General features: G+C 36.5%; 1 pseudogene; it reads right to left on the bottom strand.

Annotated features, from left to right (window-relative positions):
* Nucleotides 1–379: 379 nt before the first annotated feature.
* LOC120248154 lies at nucleotides 380–2089 on the bottom strand (annotated as a pseudogene).
* Between the last annotated feature and the right edge of the window lie 20165 nt (nucleotides 2090–22254).

Raw genomic sequence — 22254 nt, 5'->3', positions numbered from 1 at the left:
TAGATTTGATTCATTTTTCTCTTTGCAACTTCTTGAAAGAAAAGCATACATGATTGATTCTCAAGCTTTCTTTTTTCCAGTATTGGGATTTAAAGTTAGAAATGTATTCCTGATCTTAGAGGGAAAGCTTTCTCAGCTTTTCACTTCGGAGTATGATGTAAGCTGAGGGTCTGTCATATATGATGTCTGTTATATTGATATAAGTTCTCTCTAAATACCTACTTGGTTGATAATTTTTATCATAAATGGATGTTGAATTTTGTCAAATTTACTTTTGCATTGAGATGATCCTATAGGTCTTTTATTGCAACTTGATAGTAGTTGTTTATTAACTGACCATATTAACAGATTATAAAATAATCGTGGTGGATACCTTAGGTCATCCCTCTAATAAACTTGTCTGGTCTTCCCTGTTGTCAGCATCTCTACCTTCTACAAAATGAGTAGTCTTTTTCTTCATTCCCCTACATAGAGAAGATAATTTGAAGGGCCATAAGAAGTTGTTTGCTTTTTTGAAATTTTTTTTTTTTTTTTTTTTTAACAGTACAGATCTCATGAATCAGATCCTCTGTGCAGGTGGTGCCATATTTACCAACAGATCATGCAATCAATGTGTTATCTGTCAGGGGAATTTGCTTCTTGTTGATTTTGCCATAACCATACTTCTAAATCAGTTCATTCACTGACTTCATGTTTGGGAACCCCAATGCTTTATAGGGTTCCACGATCCTTAGCATGTTAACCGAAGCCTTGTTGAACTTAACAAAGGTGACACTGAAAATCTGGTGAAGGTGAAGCAGCTACTGTCGGATCCCGGCTCCGGCCGGGTCCAGGGGTCCCTGAAGGATGGACGGTGTCGGTGAGGGAGGGGTGAGAGAGGCCCGAGAGTCTTTCTGGTCACCAGGCAGGCCTCTCTGCTCTGACTGTGGCTCAACTTCATTTTATAGTTAAGTGTTTGGGGGACTGCACAGAAGTGGCATTTGCCTTAGACAATGATCTCTGATGACAAACTTCTTTGATAGGTAAGAATTTGCTGGGACATAGATTTGTAGAAGACTCCTGCATAACCTTTATCAATACTGATTTAGGTAGGGGATTTAGATGCTTTTATCTTACGGGGAAGGAAGGCATCTTTAGCATACCAGACAATGTTTTTAGCATAAAATGGGTGAAGTTACTTCTCTGTGAGCAGGGGTCAAACAGGTCTTTCAGGAGACACCTTTGCTCCCATAATCACAAAGAAGTTTCTCAATAGGTTCCTCCTCAGGGAGCAATCAGCATATTCAAGGCCAAAATAAGTCACTCCAAATACTTGATAACAAATGCCTTGGGTGGGGGAAGGGGGGGCAGCCAGTGCTCCAAGCAGAAACAATTGGGTGGGGGTGGATATCTGCCCTTAACTCTAAATTAGGCTCTTTGTCTCAGGGCCAGACTCAAGTCCCCTTTACTGTGTAAGTCTTGGATCTGCAATGCCCTTAGGAAGAGCCTTTTAACAATCATCCACAATGTTTTCATCTGAAACCTCTTTGGAAAAGCAGGGACATGCCTTTCCTTATGAGCAATCTGTGTGGGGAATATCGATGTGATCTGGAATATTGTGAGGCCTGGTCAATACCAGCAGGCTCATTTCCAACAGGAGCCAGTAGTAGCAGAAGGAGATACCTACCAGTTTTTGTTTCTCATGGCAGGAGCTGTGCAAACGCTACCATTTCCTCACTGTGACTGTCATCCAGTGTAGCCAGTGCGGTTCCCAGCAAGCTATAACACCTTTTGAACCTTTGGACTCACACTATTGATAGCTCTAAGATCCTGATGACAAATACAAATTTGGGTTCCCCAAGTACACAGAGATTGCCAGTTTTTCTTGCCATCCTACTGGTTTGAATCTCTGTTCAGGACATCTACCTATGTTCCCTCTGGTGATGCTTAGCTTTTTCACATAAAAGCTTATTCCTTTCCTTTTGAAGTATCTTTTGGGCATACTTGTTTCTCAGACATTTAATCCTCAACTCTGTGAAATTCCTTCCTTTTTTCTTAAGGTTTTGGGCACAACAGGAATCTTCTATTTCTTCACCTTAGCACCCTCCATGGTTCTAGCTGGAAAAAGAAAGAGATGACCATATAGTTTTTATCCTATGTTTTGCTAATGTGGTGTATCACATTAATTGATTTGCAGATGGCAAGTCATCCTTGCTCCCTGGAATAAATTTTACTTGGTCACAGTGTATTACCATTTAAATAAACAGTTTAATTCATTTTACTGATATTTTGTTGAGTTTTGCATCTCTGTTTGTAAGGAATATTGGCCTGTAGTTTTCATTTCTTGTGGTATCCTTGTCTGATTTTGGTATCATCATCACTGACCTCATAAAATGAGTTTGGATGAGTTCCCTACTCTTCTATATTTGGAAGAGTTTTGAGAAGGATTGGTATTTATTCTTCCTTAAATGTTATGTAGAATTCACAAGTGAAGCCGTCTGGTCCTGGACTGTAATTTGTTGGGAGGTTTTTGAATACTGTTTAATCTCCTTACTAGTAATCAGTCTGTTCAAATGAGTTTGGATGAGCTCCCTCCTCTCTATGTTTTCCGTAGAGTTTGGAAGGATTTGCATTTATTCTTTTTTAAATGTTTGGTAGAATTCACCACTGAAGCCTTCTGGTCCTGGACTGTAATTTGTTGGGAGTTTTTTGAAGGCTGATTCAATCTCCTTACTAGTAATCCGTCTGTTCAAATTTTCTACTTCATCATGATTCATTCTTGGTAGGTTGTATGTCTCTAGTAATGTATCCATGTCTTGTGGGTTGTCTAATGTAGTTTATAATTATTTGTAGTAACCTCTTATCTTTAGTGTTTCTGTGGTATCATGTGTAAATCTCTTTCATTTCCATTTTTATTTTTTGACTCTTGGTGAGTCAACATGGATGAACCTTAAGGACATTATGCTAAATATTGTAAATCAGAGAAAGACACACACTGTATGGTGTCATTATTTTAATGATTGTATATTTTGAGAAAAAAAGGGAAAGAGAGAGAAAGAGATGGGGTGTGTGTGGAAGAGGGGCAGAGAGAGAGGAAGGAAAGAACCCCAAGCAGACTCCACACTGCCAGCACGGAGCTCAAGGGAGGTCTCGTTCCCATGAAACATGAGATTATGACCTGAGCCGAAATCAAGGGTCAGATGGTTACCTAAGCCACCTGGGCACCCATGTAGGATGTCTCTTAATACAGAGTCTTAAAACAAATAAGCAGCAAACAAATTAATAGGTAGAAAAGATTAGTGGTTGCCAGAGTCAGGGGTTATAGAGTGGAAGAAATGGGTGAACTATTTATTTTACTTTTAATTTAAATAAATTGTTTAAAAAAATTGTTTTAATGTTTATTTTTTAAGAGAAAGCATGAGCCAGGGAGGGGCAGAGAGAGAGGGAGACACAGAATCTGAAGCAGGCTCCATGTTCTCTCTCAGAACAGAGCCTGATGCGGGACTCAAACCCATCAACTGTGAGAGCATGCCTGAGTGAAGTTGGATGCTTAACCAACTGAGCCACACAGCTGTCCCAGTAAATTGTTTAAATGAAATAAATGAATTGACTTTAGGATTAAAGTATTACAAAATGACACAAAAAATTATTACTCTAAGTGTCAAAAATAAAATAAAGCTATAAACATGCCTTTAAACCCTGCTTTTTAGCTGTATCGCACAAATTTTTTCCCTCACAGATCTTGAAATGTCTTAATTTAATTCAAAGTATTTTATGATTTGTTTTAATTTTTGTTTCTTGCATCTTTAGAGAAATATTTAATTTCTAGGAAATGATGAATTTTCTTGTGTGTATGGGCACATTCTCTTTCTCTCTGTTTTTAATTCTGACTTTACCGTGGTTAGTCAGCATACTTTAAATAATTTAAATTCTTTGAAGTTTGTTGATGCCTGCATTATGACATATTGCCAATGTTAGTAAATATTTAATTTGTACTTAAATATAAATCTTCATTGTTGAGTGTGGTATTCTAAATATGTGAAATATAATGCTATTTATGTTATTTATGTGATCAATATCTTTACTTATTTTCCATGTCCGTACAGCTACTTACTGAATTGTTAATACTATGTGGAAGTCTTCTGTAGTGATTATAAGTTTATTTCTTTTAGTTCTATCAATTTTTGCTTTATGTATTTGAGGTCATGTTAAAAGATTAAAACAAATTCGAGGTTTTGATAGCTGCCTTTGTCTTTATGAGTTCTATTCTTTATCTCCAGTAATGATTTTTAAAGTCTACTTGTTGGGAAATTAATATAGCTAACTTCAGTTTCTTTTGGCTACTGTTAATCACCTTTTCCCAAAACCTTAAAATATTAACTGTCAATTTTGTTTGCCAGGAGGATGCCTCTTTTTCAATACCACAAATGCTTCCTCTCTGTGGTTTTGACTGCTGTGATAAAAATCATAAAGGAGCATGTTTCCCCAAAGGGCTAACAAGGCAAAGTAGAAGCAGAACTTGAGGATAAAGGAGATGGGAGGTTCATGTTTCTCTAAAGTTGTACATACTTGGGAATTCAGACAAGTCTTTTTCAGTTGATGGAATTTGCGCGTTCCTTGCTGCTGCTTCTGTTCTATTAGGACATAAACTCCATGAAGAGAATTGACTTTTCCTCTGATTGCTGTAGCCCTCAGTAATTAGAACTATGCCTTGCCAATGTTGGAGGTATAAAAATGTCTATACTATGCAATGGAATTTAATTTTTCTTGCCAACAGTTCTCTGAGGAAGGTTCTATTATTTCCACTTGGCTAGTAATAGAATTGAGTCTGTAAAAGGTAAGTAACTTTCTTAAGGTGAGTAAATCAAAGAGCAGAATCAGAGGGAGGTTTGTCTGATGCTGCAGGAGAGCAATTCCTCCTATTCTCTGCGGTGCTGGGGAACCTTAGCTGACAGACGCTGTGGTAATCTGGAGGCTCATGTCCTAGAGCCCATTTACAGCCCATTATGCCCCTGGGAATTTTGGGCAAGTTACCTCACCTCTGTCTGCCTCTGTTGTCTGATCTGTAACTAAGGATGACAGTACCTACCTCACTGAATTGTTTTAAGAAGTGAGTCTGTTAATACCTACGGAATATTTATTATTTTTCAGGCAGGTTCACTTTTCTCCCCACAGGTAGCATTAGATCCAATGTTAAAGGAAAAAGAGAAGTTATCTTATTGGATGGCTCTCACCTTCTCTAAATTTTGTACACTTCTTTGAACTCAAATTTTCTATTTTTCTTCTGTTACAAGAAGGAAGTGAGACATTCTTTTTTACAGTGTACATTTTTTTCTCCTGTGGATCTTGAGTCTTCATTTAGTCTCAGCCTTTAGGGATGGATTTTCCCATTTCTTCCATAACCTCAGTCTTTCCCTTTGTGCTTATCATTCCCATCATCATTTCTCTATGTTAAAAATGTCTCTTTTCCTTAAAAACTCTGCCTATATTTTGGGGCGCCTGGGGGGCTCAGTCGGTTAAGCATATGACTTCGGCTCAGATCATGATCTCACAGTTTGTGGGCTTGAGCCCCGCATCGGGCTCTGTGCTGACAGCTAGCTCAGAACCTGGAGGCTGCTTCAGATTCTGTATCTCCCTCTCTCTCTGACCCTCCCTTGCTCATGCTGTCTCTCTCAGAAATAAATTTAAAAAACAAAACAAAACAAAACAAAAAAAAAAACCTCTGCCTATATTTTTAAACAACCAACACTATAAATTCTAGAAAATTGGTTATACTTTCAGTCTCCATTTCCTAATTTCTCCTTATTTAAACCATCTTACCCCTTGATTTCCATACTTTATCTGTGAATCATCTTGAGCACAGTTTTTAAATGTTGGAATTCCTAAAGGATAGATAATCTCTTCTGATTCAGTATCATTAGCTCTCAAACTTGGTTGAGCATTAGGGTCCCTTAGGAATTTTACAAGAATTGCTTGTAGCCAAGCAGCTCCCTCAGAGATGGTGATTTTATTAGCATGTATGGATTCTGGTCTTTTACCTTTTTTAAAAATCATGAAGTCATTCTAATGTGTAGTCAAGTCAATACATGAAACTCTCCAGTTGATTTCATTTGTAGATGTAGCTTTATTTACTATATATGAGTAAGAATTCTCTTTATTTATATTTTAGATTTAGGGACCTTTTCAGGATGTAGCTATTGGAGTTTTCAGGAAATCTGAGTTCTTGAACCAGACCACACATGTCATACTAACACTCGGTATAGCTCAGTGTCAAAAAAAACACTGAGGAATGTTACAACCATGGTAGAGATAGGTCTAGCAGTCATCTTTATGCAGCATTTTCCCTGAGCCCGACTTAGTTGATGTTTGGAATTTGATACAGAATGTAGCTCAAAAATGGTGGCTTTATAATAGGGAAGAAAGAAGGAACCCTAGAGAATGAATGGGAGAGCTCTAAGACCAGAAAAGACCAAAAATGAAGGTTTCAAAGAAGCAAATTGCAGATAGTGGAAAAAGTTGATTTTTTTTTTTCTTGCTGAAAGCTTGTCACCTTAATCCCTCAAACCCATTTCTCTTTGGATATCATGACATGCAAGCTTAGCAACCATACAGATAAAATAAGAGTAGCGTAAACTGTTTCTGGAGGTTTAAATTTGTTCCCAAAATTATTTCTGGCAGGGTTACAGTGAAGGGAAAATGAGTTACTAAGTGTGAATGAATCTAACAGAGTGCTCAACAGAGGGCCTGGGCTTGCCAAAGTAAATTTGCCTTTCTCGAAGAAATATCTGTGGACAGCCCCTCTCTGCTGATCTTGTCACTAGTAAATTTTATAATCCTGTGGATTTATGTGTCCTGTACATACCAGAGAACTATAAAGTTTCTTCTTCTCATTCCCTCTTCAGGTACTTGTGAAGGATGCCTTAATGTGTCATGTAGATTTGTACACAGTAAATAGTGGAAGGGAGATAAAGAATTTTCAGAAACATTTATTAGGCAACTTTTTCCTCTGCTATGAATTCACGTTCATTAAATTTTAATATAATTCCATTACCGTCAATGTTTACAACCTTGTTTTCCATAAGCCTTCCTCTTTAGGTCCTTGAGAATGCCAACTCACTAATTAAATATGTTTATTCCAGTTATGTGTTCTTTCCTAAGCAGTACAAAACAAAATTCTCCATACTACCATTATGATCCAGAATAATTCACATTTCTTCCAGAGGAAGAAAACTTGTCAAATGTTATATTCTCCACTCAGAACCATGCTGAAACCTTGACATTCCTAAATCAGGGTAAAAGTTTCTGTAGTGGATACAATACCATGTTTCTGCTAATTAACTGTTACCAAAAAAATTGGCGAGTAGATTTTAAAGTTAATAGAAAACCTAATTTAAACTAACAGCTAAATAAAAATTAATGTCACTCAGCATTTGTTTCCATATGGCTGTAAAGGTAGTACAAATACATAAAAGAAACATTTTTCTAAGTAAATACTAAGCCCGTATTTTTTTTTAAGTTTAATTTAATTTATTTAATTGAGAGAGACAGAGACAGCGCGAGTCGGGGAGGGGCAGAAAGAGAAGGAGAGAGAGCCCCAACCAGGCTCCACACTGCCAGCACAGAGCCGGAGGGGGCTTGAACCCACAAAACTGAGATACTGTAACCTTAGCTGAAACCAAGAGTGGGATGCTTAGTCTACTGAAGCACCCAGACACCCCAACACTAAACCCATATTACTTAAAAGTAAAAGTAAAGTTGGTGGCTTGATTTTTAGTTAATTTGGTATTAAATAGTACTGTTGGATGTTTTGAATGTAGGTTGGTAGAGGATTCCTTATCAAGATGAAATTACCTGCAGGTCCCTCTGATCATTTGAAATGGCATTTCTAGGGTACTGATGAATCAATTAGCTGGTACCAAACACTCAGGGGGTCATAATCTTTAATCACCATGCAAGCTAGCCCAATTTTATCTACTTTGACTGCTTGACTTACTGATAAAAAATATACTAAAACAATGAATTATCTTTTATTTTTCTAAGCCACTTTCCCTGAAGTTATCTATTGTGAAGTCAGTTGAGGGAAGCATAAATTTATACTAATCATCAAATTCAATCACTTAATTACACAGAACAGTGAAGTGACATCCCCAACAGCACACTACAGTATAGGGACAAAGCTAGAACAGAAGTTGATGCCTAAATCCAATCAAACAAGTGTTCTTGCTAATAAACTTTCCAATAAATTACTATAGAAAGGAAGAAAAGTTGAAGGAGCCATGGCTTCAATTTTTTTTTTCAAATTTATTCTCCTTAAATTTAAATCCTTAAAATAGTCTTCCTATCTAGTCATCTTCTTGTACATTTTTGATAAATAAACCAGGGGTATTACATAAATAAATTTAAGGATTAATAAACCCTTAGTAGTATTTTTTGATGTATACATATGGAAGTTTGTCATATTTAAAAAGATTGAAGTCTTAGCATTATTAATATGGAATTTTCACTGAATTAACTAAGATTTGTAATCACTATGGCCTTAAAGAATATGGAATTTTATTAATATGGAATTTTCACTGAATTAACTAAGATTTGTAATCACTGTGGCCTTAAGGAATATTGTTACACTTGGATAAATTTATAATAAAATCATTGAGGGGGCGCCTGGGTGGCTTAGTCGGTTAAGTGTCCGACTTTCGCTTGGGTCATGATCTCGAAGTTCATGGGTTCGAGCCCCGCGTCGGGCTCTGTGCTGACTGTCAGCTCAGAGCCTGGAGCCTGTTTCAGAGTCTGTCACTCCCTCTCTTTCTGACCCTCCCCTGCTCACACTGTCTCTCTCTCTCTCTCTCCTAGAAATAAATAAATAAAACATTTAAAAAAAATCATTGAGTAAAAGTGACTAGATTTTTGAAGGCTTATGAAGATGACTTGATTATATACATTCCCATTTTACAGGCATTCCAAAATCCTTTTATTTTAAGAAACAGATATTAAAAGCTTAAAATGAGATTCTGTTTAGATAAATGTTAGAGATATCACTTACATGAAAAATTTTTTTTCTGCTGAATAATTTTAGACTCAGGATAATGTTTGTATTTAAATTGTAAGGGAAATTTGGACTGCCTGGGTAGCTCAGTCAGTTAGGTGTCTGACACTTTGGTTCAGGTTACGATATTGTGGATTTGTGAGTTAGAGCCCGGTGTTGGGTTCCGCACTGGTGATGCAGAGCCTGCTTGGGATTCTCTCTCTCTGTTTTTCTTTCTGTCTCTGCCCCTTCCTCACTTAGGCTCTCTTGTGGTAGGGTCTCGCCTGTAAGGAAAGGAAGGAAACAAAAAACCTCAACGTAACCTGGTTATATGCGTACGTAACAACATCGCTCATAACCTTGTAACATAAGACCACTTAATCAGACTACATGCTTGCATGTTACCATGTATGGGAGACAAAGAAATAGAAAATATATTTATAAAAAAAGCTATACCACGTGGTGTTTGGGGCTCAGTTCTTCAGGTATGAACCCACCTGAGTGGTGCCGGCAGGAATGAAGTTGCTTCCTGGAAAGAAAACCTCTGCATTACAGCTGTGTGAGAATCATGCTACGCTCTTGCAAAATAAATAAAATTATAAGAGAAATTTGATGGCACATAGTTTTTTTTTTTTTAACTTCTTTGTATCAAACCTGATTGCACAAGTTGTAGAAGATAATTATATATGGCACATGCTTTGATGTATAGATGATTGGACCTTAACATATGCACTTGTAGTTGAAAATAATTATGTTTTGAAAATCAAAGTGTAGTTTGAACTTTTGACATATTTATTCAACTATATTAAAATGCAGTTCAAATGTGTTTTAAAGTAAATGATTTTAGAGTCAGTGTGAGTCATCGTGGGAACCACAAGTACTCTTACTTGAAAACATCCAATCAGTGGAGTGTGGGTTTCATTTTTGTGTGCCTGTCTAACTGTGCCTTACCCCAATAAGGAGCTTAATTTGATGATACCTTAATTGTGACCTTGTCAGCAGTTTTCACACTGACCTATTTTCAAAAATCTGAATACCAACTGATTGGAAATAAATTCCTCACATATTTTAATGTTCTTATGTATTTCCCTGTATTATTTTTTTTAACTCTTTAACAGTTACATAGAAAGTATTAAAATCTAGGGGAGAAACTATTATTCTGAGAACACATTTTTTTCTCCTTTATTGCCCTTGAGTAGGAGGAGGTGCATGTTGAAAATAGGCCGTGACCTAGGTCGCCCTCAGCCGTCTTCTCCCATACTTCCCTTCCCGTGCCTTCCCTCCCACAGTCTTCTTCTAAATTAAACTGTTCATTAGCACTATTGCAACCTTTGAATCCTTTGTTTTTTAACACAACATTTAGGAGTTCCGTTTTTGAATTGTCAGCAAAAGTTTGACAATGAAAACACAGATGTTTTGAAAGCTTTCTTGTAAAACCAAGCCTGACTTCAACACAGTTTATATTGGAACAATTTATATTTGATATGCTTCATAAGCCTGATTCGCTCAAATGCTTCTCTCATTTCTAAGTATGTGTCTTGCAGTTTTGCACGTACAGAAAATTTCTAATCTAATAGTGAACATGGTTTTAAATAGAATGTACAGGAAAGGCTATTTCCCAAATACATTGCTATTTTCACATTTTAGCTTACGGCAGTTGGCAATTAGTTAATTAGTACCTGAGGGCATCCTTCTGTAACACAAAAAGGAAAAGAAATAAACCAGAAAATAAATGAAAGGAAAGAAATGTTTTACGGGCTTGTTATAAAGACATGACTTTACTACTATTCTAAATAGTGAAACTTAAAGAGATGCTAGAAACGACTTTATTGATGTTTTTCTTTTCAGTTTTTAAGAAGTCTGGTGGGATGAGAAACAAATCTAATTTATTTAATGCTTTTTGAGTAAAAAACTTTTCCTGGTTGTCCCTTTTCCTGATTTATGGCAAACACTCTATCGGTTGTATCTTCTTAAAAAGAGTAAGTTATCACTATGAACTTCTTTTAGAGTTCTTCAGGTATCACTTAATTATCAGTTACTTTTGTCCAAAATATTAATTACTCTTTGACAACTTCTTGTGATATACGTGCTCCTGACTGAATACTTTCTGCTCATTTACTAACTCTTAAATTTCACTGTCATCAAGAAAATAAAAAACTGGAAGTAAGAAGGATATTTATTTTGTGAATGTAAGTTGAACGTTTGGCTCAAGTTAAAGGTAATAATATCTTCTGTTTCTTGCTAATCATGACACATACCTAAATTAGGGCAAGTCTTTTAAAATGATTATATAACATACTCCATTAGAGCACATTTGAATTATTTTATTCCTAAGTCATATTTGAAAGATAGTTTACGGTTTTATTTTACCACATGTTAATGCAAAGTATGTGAATGATCCAGCAAGAAAAATGTCAAAGTGATGGAAAACTTTTATGAAAAGTCAGTGGTAGAGTTAACATTGTGAATTCCATTTTAAAAAGATTTATTTTTTTTTTGAAATTTACATCTGACATTTAAAACCATGATTAGAAGTGGCTGTGTATATTACCCTTGAAAAGACTGTTCCAAGTCAAAACAGGAAAGAAAGATAGACTGTGTCTATTTGTATTGTAAAAAATAATATGATGCACACACACACCTTCTTTTACTTGCATTTTTCTTATGTTCTGCCTCAAAATAAATCATTAACATTAATTTGAAAGATTAAAGAAAGCACCTTACAAAAGAAAAGCTTAGAAATGTTTTGTGCTTAAATAAAAATTCGGTCACAGTTTAAAGAAAATTCAACTGCTACATTTATTTGGGGAAAATTCTCAAAGAGTATGGATTCTAAGCTGTATCTAATTATAAATCTGGGTAAGGAATTAGAAATATGTTTGTAAGAAAAGGAATAAATTATTATTTTTACAGTTTTGAGAAATTGTTTTACAATTTACAGTTTTACAATTTGAGAAATTCTCCTGTTGAGAATTTTTCACCTGACATTCATCATGTGTCTAGAGGTACCAGTTCCCAGAATGTGACAGAATTTAGAGAATTCAAAAGGTCAGCTGTGCTTACCTGTGAGAGTACTATATTTATGAAATTATATGCAAGAAAGCATACTGTACACTTCTTCTTTTGAATCCCCCAAAACATCAGGGCAAAAACCATAACACAATTTAAATGATCTGTTATAAGACCAACTTCCCTTAATAATTGTAGGAATTTGGACTTTTCATCTATAGTATGAAAGGATCTTGGTGTTAGAATTTGTTTTACTTCTCCTGCAGCTTAAATGACTTCTACTACAGCTTAACTTGATACTCTGTGATAGTAATTTTCTCGCTGTAGTATCTCCAGAAGGGTTCTAGTCTGACATGTTAGTGACAAGAATATGCAGATTAAAAATGGTGTCATTTTAAAATGAAAAATATGTGGAAATTTTGATAATGTTTCTTGGAGCTTTGTTTCTGAGAGGGCTTTAGGTTTTTCACTTGTTTCCTCAGGAGACTCACTTTTTAAGCACTCATGCCTCATCACTGAGGGACAATAGAATGTTTTAAGAACATGCAGAAGACTTGTTACCATTTTATAGACATTTCTCTTCATTATCAGATATTTTAATTTAATATAGAAACACAACTCTGTGGTTCTCAGTATTCTAAGAGGAAGAAAATGAAGTAAAAAGGAAATAAGTATCATGACTTTCTCCTGAGGCACCACTGAAATAAAATACTAAGTTTTGCAATTCTCTTCTGATGCAGAATGACTTTTTTTTTTACTATGTAAAAAATGCCAACATGATAACTGAGAAAAATATTAAATGATATTGTCTCCAAAATGATAATTATGCTGGTATCCTTTTGAAGAAGTAGAAAAATAAAGGTCACCTACATGACCTGGTTGGCACCTGCGTAGCTCAGTTGGTTGAGCATCTGACTCATGATTTTGGCTGAGGTCATGATGCCGGAGTCATGGGATCCAGCCCCATGGAGGGCTCTGTGCTGAGAGTGAGCCTGCTTAGAAGTCTCTCTCTCTTTCTCTGCCCTTCCCGGCCTAGTTGTCTCTAAAATTAAAAAAAAAAAAAAAAAATTAGTACTCTGAAAAGCAGTATTTGAATGATGAAAAACATTGGTGGTAAGTTTGGTTTCATAGTTGGTACATGTTACCATCAAGCTCTGCTTTATCAACCTAGTTTATTGTAGTCACATAATATGGCTTTTCTATAATTAAAGATTGCACCCTCATCTCACTGCCCTTCCATCAGCCCCTTCAATAGTATAGAGAGCCTAGAGACTCAAAATGCAACAGTTCATGGGAGAAACACCTTGCACCTTGCAGTCCTCTTAGTATGAGCTGGTAACATATTTGTCCATAAAGAGGATAGCATGCTTCATGTATTATACAAAATTATTACCTGTTCTCCTGTCTAATGCTACTGATTGACTTGGGTGTTTTTATGTTGATGCTGAGATTATCGGTAGCTTTAATTGCCCAGCAAACTAGTAAGTAAAGATCTCCATGCCATCAGGAATATAATAATGGCTCCTGGAGTAAGATGTTAGCAAAGAGATTCTTGAATACTATAAACTTTGAGTGTTGCATTTGCTGTGTTGATGTAGTGAGTGGGTAAGAGTTAAGAGTGTGCATTTCTTTTGTCATTCAGCCTTTATTTATAAAACCCCTGATATTTGCTCAGTGTTGTGCTAGGTGTCACGGATGTAGCTCTTTGGCAAGAGAAAATCAGTTTCTTGTACAGAAAAAAGAAGAAAACTAAAATATACTGAAAGAAAACGGAGAGCAAATGAAAATATTCACTCCTCATTTACTGACAAAGAGAAAACTTAAGAATAACAAAATAGCCAATAAGAGTGGCTGTGAGAACATTGTTATCAGGGAGAAGGAAATGTATTTAGCCTTCCACTTCGGAAAAATCAATTCTCTGCAAGTGATAAAGTCTTCACTCTAGCTGGACACTGAAGAGAAAGTGAAACTGAATGAGAATTGTATAAGGGAAGGTAAAGCAGAACTCTAGAAGAATACTGGAGGCCAAAGATTCAGGCTTTGCCTGCTTTGCCTATAAATAATGTTTCCAAGGAAATTCCTTTTAAACGTTATTGTGGAAAATTCAGCTCTTTTTTTGATTTATATACAGGCAATATTTTTTTACACTTCTCTCTGATCGATAAAATAAGTAGCTTTGCTGCCGTGGCATACATTCTCCCTGTGTTTAAACTGAATACCAGTAGGCATTAAGAAAATATCACTAGAAAATGTCAGTAATCAGGTAGCAAATGAGACTATGTGTGAAAGGTGTAGCTGGGAGTTCTTTTCCTGACCAGTATCTCTTTTGTTAACCTGGAAAATAAGATTACTGGTTATTTCACTAGCAAAAATATTTTTTTTCAGGAATAGCAAAGAATTGCAATTTGGGATAGTCAGGTTAAGGCAAAGCCATACCTAAGTCTGCAGAGCAAAGGAGTGGAACATTCCTTTGTTGAGAGGAAAGGAAGAAGTTGGGAAGGCTGTCAGATGCTAAAAGTCCACTGAAGTAAACTAGGGGTTTGAAATATAGTGGCTTTTCACTGGCTGAGTCATGACTGTCTGTCATTGGGCTGGGCTGTTGCCAAGGGAGGAGAAGAATATCCTTCTTCCTGCCAGAATAGTAAAGTGTTATCTACACGCAAGGTCCGTCTTTTCCTTTTGGGTGTGCAACTAAGAATGGTAGGGCATGAGAGCACACTTGAGAAACATTTGGATCCATCTGCATAAGTGAGATTCATCTGTGTACAACTGGTCTTCATTGATAGGTATTCAGATACATACATACACCCATTCTCTCTCTCTTGTGAAGTCACTTTTTTTTTTTTTAACATCTAGAGAATTTCAAACAACCACAAAAATGCAGAGGAAACTATAGTCCTTTCCCACACCTTGTTGTATGTATGTATTTTTTTTAAGTGATTTATTTATTTCTAGGAGAGAGAGAGAGAGAGAGAGAGAATGTGAGCCGGGGAGGGTCAGAGAGAGAGGGAGTCACAGACTGAAACAGGCTCCAGGCTCTGAACTGGCAGTCAGCACAGAGCCCGACGCGGGGCTCGAACCCACGAACCGCGAGATCGTGACCTAAGCGAAAGTCGGACGCTTAACCGACTAAGCCACCCAGGCGCCCCAGTATGTATGTATTTTAAAGAAAATCTCAGACATTATATGTTTTGCCCATAAGTACTGATTCCTCAATATATCCATCCCAGCTGGCTTTTTAAAATAGAATCCTGTATTATTACACTATTTAACAATAAAATAATTTTTACATATTAAATCTGTAATTTTCCCTGGTCATCTAAAACATGTCTGTTTACAGTTGGTTTGTTCCAGTCTGGATCCAAACAAGGTCCAAACTGTATATTTGCTTGTCCCATCTTTCCTTCTTTTTTTTTTTTTTTTTTTTTTTTTGCCATTTATTTGCGCATGAACTGTAAGAGAGTCTCCAAACCAGGAAAGTGACCCCTGTACGAAATGAGGACAGCTGGAAGTGCTCAGAAAGAGGCTGAGTGTGAGCATGTACCAGAAGTAATTTCTATATTGGTTGTTTTAAATGCCCTCCCACCTCTAAGGCTTGTTTCCAGAAGTAAAGTAATCACGGGTGCAATATTGCAGGTGCTCTGAGGGAAGCTTGTGCATCTCCACTGGCAGCCATGCAGCTCCTCTTTGGCTACTGCTTCCCCCCACCCCGGGCACTGGTGGTGGGAAGGGAATGAAGACTTGGCTTCAGTAAATCCAGGGTCCAACACCAGACAGAATATCCTCTTCCTTAGCAAGATGGTTGGAGCACTGGAGACCATTAGGCAAGCAACTAGGGAACACGTCTTTATATCCTTTGTTGTTACCACAAATAGGGCCTCTTCTCCTTCATTGTCATTCTAATCCTGGTTGTCTACCATCTAATGACTAAAACAGCTTCCTCATTTGTTACCCTCTGTTCTTTTACCATGGTAATCCACTGCTTGACTATATTTCTGTTTTTAAAAATGCTGATTCATTACATTCTTCTCTCTAAATTGCTAGACTTCTGGGGGTTTTTTTGATGATGAATACCAAGTCGTTATTCAATTTTTAAGGCTTTCTGCAATTAGTCTCTTATTGAATACACAAGCTCCTTCCCTTACCATATCAGGATTGATGCGTCTTCCCCAATCACTTGTATATAATGTATGGCAGATTGCCCCAGGCATCATGTACTATCTGAAGCCATTCCCTTAACCTCTGTGAATCTTTTTATTCATCTTATAATTCATCATATAATTATATCTACAATTAGAATAATGAACATTAGAGAAATATTAGTGGTAGAGTAAAACACTGCACTGTGCGTTTGCACATGGCTCTTGTTACCAATGTTGGTTCCCTTCTATCATCTTGCTCCCTTTTACTTATACCTAAAGTTATTTTAATTGGACATATTATTTATTTTGTGCCTGATAGAAGTTCCAAACATTTTTTTTATTACTTGTCTTTTTTTCTGGTTTACCAATAAAGCAAATCAGTTAGGCTGACACCAGTGCTGTTTATTATATTTGTTGCAAGTTAAAAAAAAAAAAATAACTATATGCTGAATTTAGGGGAAGTTCAGAAAAACTGAATTCCTTTATTCTCTTGGAAAAGATTAACTCTAAAACGAGAAATTTTACATAGTGATTAAAGAAAAATCATTGGACCTTTCATTTCATGTAACTAAGCATGGCTATGATAAGCAATGACAGTTGGAACTTTCACAATTCATTTGTATCTATAGAAAATTTCTTAGATCTAATAAAGAACTCATTATTTAAAAAAATGTTTATTAAAATTTTTTTAAAAAGTTTTTTTACTCATGTTTGAGAGACAGACACAATGCGAGCAGAGAGAGAGGAAGACACAGAATTCAAAGCAGGCTTCAGGCTCTAGGTTATCAGCACAGAACCCCAAGCAGGGCTCAAACCCATAAACCGTGAGATGATGACCTGAACTGAAGTCAAATGCTTAACCGACTGAGCCATCTAGGTGCCCCAACGTTTCTTTATTTTTGAGAAAGAGAGACACACAGACAGAGTGTGAAGCAAGCTCCAGGGTCTGAGCTGTCAGCACAGAGCTTGACATAGGGCTTGAACCCACCAGCCTTGAGATCATGACATGAGACAAAGTTGGATGCTCAACCAACTAGGCCATCTAGGCACCCCAAGAATTCTTGATTATTATTTTTTTTATTGTGTTTGGTTTTGGTGTTATAGCTCTGCTCATGTGCCTTGTTTCTCAAGGTATCTCCTTTTAAGGTGAGCTGGTTTAGAGAGTTTTCACAAAAACAGGAGCCATGAACAGGTTATCTATGCTCTAGAAGTGTTTTCTAGCAAGAAAAGGACTTTGTGGACCTTTAAACCACCCAAAGCATATAAAATTATATCTATATTCCAGAGTTAAGAACTCCTAGGAAATAAAACTTTTCTGAGACCACAGCATGGGAGCTTTTAGTGTTGCTGTTTTGTTTACCACTGACACTTCTTTCATCGTCTTGTAATTTTCATACTTTAGTGTTTTCTTTGGTTAGTTATGTATCTTCTGGTAGATCAAAGTCAATTTCATTTCATCATCATAGACAACCATTCGTTTAGACCCCAAGCTGCTCAAAGAGGTATTACATAAATATTTGATTAAAAATAATGGCTTTCTGGCTCTCAAGAGAACAGGTGTAAAAATCATATCCCAGTTTATAAACCACACTGACTTTGTCTGATAAAGCAGTAGTCTGTGTGAGAGCCCGATAAGTTAAAAAGCAAGCTCTGTAACTTAAACTACACTCTGAATTCATTTTAATCCTTTTTTAAAATTATAACTTATATAAAAAATTTTATGTTTTCACCTAATTTAGAAAGGCCTATAGCATATATAACTCTAATTGTTTTGAGGAATACAGGCATACCTGGGAAATATTGTTGGTTCAGTTCCAGACTACTGCAGTAAAACAGAAATTCAATAAAGAGGGTCAACTGAATTTTTTGTTTCCCAGTGCATATCAAAGTTATGTTTATAATATGCCATTGTCCATTAAAAGTGTAGTATCATCTTATCTACAAAGCGTGCATACCATAATTTTAAAATACTGCCAGAAAATGCTAACCTTCATCTGGGCCTTCAGTAAGTTGTATTCTTCTGCTGGTCGAGGGTCAATGTTACCTTGCTGACTATTCAAGCTGGCGGTAGCTGAAGGTTGGAGTGGCTGTGGCAATTTAAAAAAAAAAAAAAGACTACAGTGAAGTTTGCCTATCAATTGACTCTTACTTTCGCAAATTATTTTTGTGTAGCATGTAGTGCTGTTTGATTAACATTTTACTCAGGGTAGAACTTCTTTAAAAATTGGAGTCCATCTTCTCGAACCCTGTTTCTGCTTTCTTAACTAAGATTATGGATGGGGCGCCTGGGTGGCTTAGTCGCTTAAGCGTCCGACTTTCACTTAGGTCATGATCTCTCGGTTCGTGGGTTCGAGCCCCGCGTCGGGCTCTGTGCTGACTGACAGCTCAGAGCCTGGAGCCTATTTTCAGAGTCTCTATCTCCCTCTCTCTCTGACCCTCCCCTGCTCACGCTCTCTCTCTCCTAGAAATAAATAAAAATATTTAAAAAAAATTATGAAATACTCTGGATCCATTGTTGTCATTTCAACCATCATCACCGAGTCTTCACCAGGAGTGGATTCCATGTCAAGAACCCACTTTGTTTGCTTATCTGTAAGAGGCCATTTCTCATCCATTCAAGTTTTATCAGAGATGGCAACAGTTCAGTGACATCTTCAGCCTCCATTTATAATTCTAGTTCTCTTGCTATTTCTACCACATCTGCGGTTACTTCCTCCACTGAAGGCTTGGTAAACCCTTCAAAGTCATTGATGAGGAATGACTTTTTCAAACTCCTGGTGATGTTAACTTGCTCTCATGCATCACAGATGTTCTTAATGACATCTACAATGGTAAATTCTTTCCAGAAAGTTTTCATTTTACTTTACCCAGATCCATCAGAGGAATGATTGTCTATGGCAGCTCTAGCCTTACAAAAGATGTTTCTTACATAATAAAACTTGGAAGGAAGTTGAAATTATTCTTCAACCTATGGGCTACAGAATAGATACTATGTTAGCAGGCATGAGAGCCTCACTACTGTCCCTGTACATTTCTATCGGAGCTCTTGCATGATGAGGTGTATTGTCAGTGAGTAGTCCTATTCTAAAAGACAACTTTTTGTTTGAGCAGTAGTTTCAACAGTGGGCTTAAAATATTCAGTAGGCCACGTTATAAACTGATTTGCTGTCAATCAGGCTTTGTTGTTGCATTTGCAGAGCACAGGCAGAGTAGATTTGCCAAAATTCTTAAGGGCCCTAAGATTTTTGGAATGGTGAACATTGGCTTCAACTTAAAGCCACCATTTGAGTTAAGACATGCTAGCTCTTAACAAGAAAGCTAGCATGTCCTCTGAAGCTTTAAAGCAAGGCATTGAGTTCTCCTCTCCAGCTATGAAAGTCCTACAAGGCATCTTTTTCAATATAAGGCTGTTTTGTCTACAGTGAAAATCCATTGGTTAGTGTAGTCATCTTCATTTATTATTGTAGCTAAATCTTCTGGCCAACGTGCTGCAGCTTCTATATCAGCACTTCCTGCTTTACCTTTCATTTGTGTGTTACAGAGAGGGCCTTTTTCCTTAAACCTCATGAACCAACCTCTGCTGGCTCAAACTTTTCTTGAGCTTTTTGAAGTCTTTCAGCCTTCATACTACTGAAGAGAGTTAGAGCCTTATTGTGGATTAGGCTTTGGCTTAAGGGAATGTTGTGCCTGGATAAGGCTGTTTTGTTTTCTTATTCTTAGTGTGCTCACTGGAGTAGCACTTACTGTTTAAGAAGTTTTCTTTTACATTGACAACTTGGCTAACTGTTTGTTGTAGAAAGTCTAGTTTTTGGCCTATCTTGGCTTAGTCCTTTTAAGGTTTTGATATAAAGTGAGAGGCATGTAATTCTTTGACTTGAACACTTTTAGTTATGGTAATGTTATTAATTGGCCTAATTTCTTTTTTTTAATGTTTTATTTATTTCTGAGAGAGAGAGCATGAGCAGGGGAGGGTCAGAGAGAGAAGGAGATACAGGAAAGAGAGAGGACAGGGGAGGGTCAGAGAGAGAGAGAGACAGAGAATCTGAAGCAGAATTGGCCTAATTTCAGTATTGTTGTTGCAGAGAGTAAGGAGGCCAAAGGAGAGGAAGAGAGATGGGCAATGGTCAGTTGGAGGAGTCATCAGATCACACAAGTTATCAGTTAAGTTTGATCTCTTCGGAGTGTAGTTAGTGGTACCCCCACTATTATAATAATAAATTTAAAGATGATTGATCACAGAGCACCATAACAAAAGAGTAACGAAACAGTTTATAATATTCTAAGTATTACCAAAATGTGACAGAGGCATGAAGTAAGCTTCATGCTTTGTGGGTTTGTGGGTTCGAGCCCTGTGTGGGGCTCTGTGCTTACAGCTCAGAGCCTGGATCCTGCTTCAGATTCTGTGTCTCCTTCTCTCTCTGACCCTCCCCTGATCGCGCGCTCGCTCTCGCTCGCTCTCTCTGTCAGAAATAAATAAAAAATCATTAAAAAACTAAAACAAAAATAAAATGAGGTAACCATGCACATTAATTTGTACTAGATTGAGGCCTAAGGAATTTATATTCTAATTGGAGAAGAATGAATAAAGCATAAGCTGTTCAAAATTAATTAAAATGGGGCTGTGAGTGTCAATCATTTCAGAGCCTTCTCCAGTTGCACACTAAAGACTTAAGATAAAAAGAAAAAGGATGAGAAATAAATAGCTATTAATAGGATATAGAAAAATTTCTTCTAATTGAATGGCTATTCCAACTAAAATTGGAACATAAGCCAAATCTTCTCAAAACATAATGCGTGAAATAGAAGATACTTCTTGGTGTGAGGAAAGATCATATGTACTTCTCTTCATCTTCTCCTCCCAGTTCAGAAATGAAAGTTTTGACGAGAGAATGATAGACAACCATCTGTCTACTTGCGTAGTGATTTTCGTTTTAATTGAAGTATTCTTGGCATACAACATTACATTAGTTTTAGGTGTACAACAGAGTGATTTGATAAGTCAATACATTATGCTCTGTTCACAAGTGTAGCTACCATCTGTCACCACACAGCACGATTACATCTGGCTGTGTTTCCTGTGCTATACCTTCATCCTTGTGTCTTATTCATTCCATAACTGAAAGCTTGTATCTCTCACACATGCCCCCGTTTCCCCCACTCCTCCATGTTCCTCTCCTATGGCAACCATCAGTTTGTTCGCTCTATTCATGGGTCTGTTTCTGTCCATATTGTTTGTTTTTTAGATTCCACATGTAAGTGAAATCAAATGGTATTTGCCTTTCTCTGACTTACTTCACGCCATATAATATTTTCTGGATCCAACCATGTTTTTGCTAATGGCGAGATCTCATTCTCTTTTATAGCTGAGAGGTATTGCGTTGTGTATGTGTGTGTGTGTGTGTGTGTGTGTATATACATATATATACATAAATACATATATATACATATATATACACATATACACATACATACATATATACATACACACATACATATATACATACACACATACACACATACATACACACATACACAATACATACACACACATACATACACATATACATACATACACACACATACATACATATATGCACATATATACACATATGTGCATATATACATATATACACATATATACATACATATATACATATATACACATATACACATACATACATACACACATACACACATACATACACACATACACACATACATACACACATACACACATACACACACACACATACACATATACATACATACACACACATACATACATATATGCACATATATACACATATGTGCATATATACATATATACACATATATACATACATATATACATATATACACATATACACACATACATATATATACATATATATACACACACATATATATACACACATATACACACACATATATATGTGTGTGTGTATATATATGTGTGTGTATATATGTGTGTGTATATATATATATATATGGATGAAATCTTAGTTTGCTTCCATCCTGGCTATTGTAAATAACGCTGCAATAAACATAAGGGTTATACAGCTTTTCAAATTTGGGGTGAAGGTAAGTACCCAATAGGGGAAT

This window comes from Hyaena hyaena, unplaced genomic scaffold (assembly GCF_003009895.1).
Source record: "Hyaena hyaena isolate Hyena2069 unplaced genomic scaffold, ASM300989v1 scaffold_569, whole genome shotgun sequence".
Taxonomy (NCBI): Eukaryota; Metazoa; Chordata; class Mammalia; order Carnivora; family Hyaenidae; genus Hyaena; species Hyaena hyaena.
Note: the sequence above shows the minus strand (reverse complement) of the source record. Positions and strands in the feature narration are given on the sequence as shown.